Source organism: Cavia porcellus, unplaced genomic scaffold (genome assembly GCF_034190915.1).
Source record: "Cavia porcellus strain 051 isolate PalLab524CR breed Dunkin Hartley unplaced genomic scaffold, mCavPor4.1 scaffold_30, whole genome shotgun sequence".
In the NCBI taxonomy this organism is placed as follows: Eukaryota; Metazoa; Chordata; class Mammalia; order Rodentia; family Caviidae; genus Cavia; species Cavia porcellus.
The window spans coordinates 28846590-28849556 of NW_026947513.1; positions in this window are offsets into that span (position 1 = coordinate 28846590).

A 2967-nucleotide genomic window follows, 5' to 3' on the forward strand; every position below is an offset into this window, starting at 1 on the left:
TGTCATTTTGTCACTGTATGCCAAACTTGTTTCCAATATTTTTACAGTGCTACCTGTAGCATGTGATATTCCCTTACGAGGCATACATGCATGAGCCATGTGAGATTCTGATTCAGCGCCTCAGTTTTGGTGAGACATAGAAACCTACAGCAATCCATAATCGTCACTACTATTGACAATATGTCCCAGGTAAGGAGCCTCATAACCAACTGTACCATAGATCACCTCATCCTAGGTTTTGCATAATAGTCAGCAGTTTATCCCTGTGTGCATCACAAAAATAGAACAGAATTAATTGAACCACCATGATTTGAAACTATTCTAACTTTCAAAAACTAAATTTTGTATTTTATTGTTAGTAACAAATATAACAGTGGATTGGAATGCACTGGGAATTCACTGAACAGCTGTTCTTGTTTTGGAGATCACAGATACTACATCAGATCCACTTCCCTATTTCTTCTAAAACTTCTGAAATCCTGCCCCCATCTGTATCCTTGTTCTTTTAGTATGCCTCATGGCCATTTTGGAAGATGATGCCTTTCCCAGGTTGTAGCTGGGCCCATCACTAACTGCTCCACTAGAAACATCACTTCCCAGCCTCTCATTTGTATGTCTAGCTGCACAACTAAGTTTTAGCCAATTCAGTGTGAAAAGTTATGTGTGATTTCTTGACAAATTTCAAAAGGAGAGATATGTTTACACTGTACACCACCCTTAGACCTAGGGAAGGAGGAATACAGGCATTGGAGCCAATACTTCTTAAAACATTTTTAAGGCTGTGTCCCTCTTAGAGAGCAAGGATTCTTCATGATACAGGGGGCTTGTCTGCCTCTGCCTCCATGCTCCAGTAGTCTGAGGTCTTGAAATTCTTGGCCCATTGCTTCCAGAACCTGTGTAAGCCTCCATGGATCCCTCCTTCCAAGCCGTGCTACTAGGATAAGAGGTAACTGAAGAAGAGCGTTACGAGGCAAAGGATGTCCATACCTTGTATACAAGCTTGTTGTGCTGGATGGAGCTGGGGTTGAGGGAGAAAAAGGTAACTGACCATCTGCTCAGGGGCAATTGCTAATTTTCCCTGCACCACCAGTCCAACTTAGAAATCAAGGAGACTGAGAATTGTAAATCTGCACAGATTCTAATTAAGGAAATGTATTTGTCAAAGCAGTAGGACATAGTATTTCACTTGACAGTCTGTTTACCTGATTAATAATTTGAAATATTTAGACCTGTGTCCTGGTCACCTGAGTGTAGGAACAGATCTTTACCTCTTTCTCTTGAGGTAGATATGGTGTGGCCAGCCAGTCTGACCTTGTAAGGATAAAGATAATATGTAAAGGGATACAGATCTACCAGATCAAAGGAGACCAATTCCCCAAGTGAGCCTGCATTCTATCACTGTTACTGAGAGAAAATCCTGCCTCTCCCTTGTTTGAAACTGCATTTGCATCAGCATACCTGTATGCCAACCCATCACAAACCTCTATTATCTGGTTCTATACATTGCAAGGGAATGAGTTCACTCTCCCCACATTCCTGAATGTACTTGAATACCTTCTCAATAAGATGAATTGATTTTCAGTCAACCTCTCTTTTCCTGCTAACTATAAGAGTCATTTTGGCTTTTGCCAGGTGCTCAAGAGCCAGACTGCCTGGGTTTGGATTTCAGCTCCTCCTTCTATCTTCTATGTGACCTTGACAATGTGATTCGCCCTTTTTTTGCTCATTTTTCTCACCTATAAAGTGGAGATTAAAATAACTTCTTCCTTTTTGGGTTGTTAAGAGAGTGCAAATATTTTAATTTATTCAGGTTATAATCACAAAGTACCATAAACTAGATAGCTTACAAGCAACGAAATTTATTTCTCATAGTCCTGAAGGCTGAGAAATCCAAGATCAAATTGACAGTAGATTCAGAGTTTGATGAAGGTCTTCTTCCTGGTTCATAAATGACTATCTTCCTGTGGCATCTTTAAGTGATGAAAGGACCGAGGAAGTCTTTAAGGCCCCTTTTAAAAAGGCACTAATTCCATTCATGAGAGCTTCACCCTCAGGGCACAATGACCCCCCCAAAACCTCACGTCTAAATGGGATATATATATATCCTTGGAACAAGGAACACGGAGACAGGCAATCTGTCATACTAGCAATCTAGTGTCAAACTGTGATGCATGTGTCACATTTTTTGACAGTTGCAGTTTTGCTATCTCACCACATGCCTTGTTAACTCCCAAAGTGACAAATAAAGTGGACACGTGAAGCGCATCTGTGTACTGTATGTCCTTGATTTTCCTCCTCTAATTTTAAAGACTTTGACAGCCTTCTGTAGTATATAGAATTTTTCAGTCATTTTTTTCTTCTATGCCTAATGAAGTACGAGAAGTGCCTTGATGTTTTAGGCTCCAAAATTATAAAAACATTGAATGGATTGTATCATTGTTGTTAAATCTTTATGCCCCTTTCTTGTAAGAGAACTGAAATTTTTATTCTTGCTACAGCCATGGATATTCTATCTCTTGTGAGAAGAGAAATAGCCTATGCTCCTGACACAAAGCTTAGGCAAATAATTCACATTAGCTAGTAAAATAGAAATAGATGCAATCTTTGGCATATTTGGAAAGAAGCACTTTGCCATTAGAGTAGAAAGTTGCAAATAGCAAATGCTGATTTAGCCTCTGTCCCAAATAAAGAAGGTTACTGGAATCGCAGCCAACAGAAGTAAGACTTTGTGGTTGCAGACCAGAGAATATCGAGCATCATTTGTGATCACAATGAAGATGATCAGTACACCTGTTGAGTTACCACCTCCAATCAATACACACCTATTTCACACTTTGAAGACAAGAGCTGCAACGCTCTGTTTTTTGTTTTTCTGCTTATGATCTGCAAGAAGTCACTTCACTGGGAGTCACCATTCCAGTGGACCGTGGCGCTTACTTCTGAATGTCTCCATTTACCTCCTGCGGA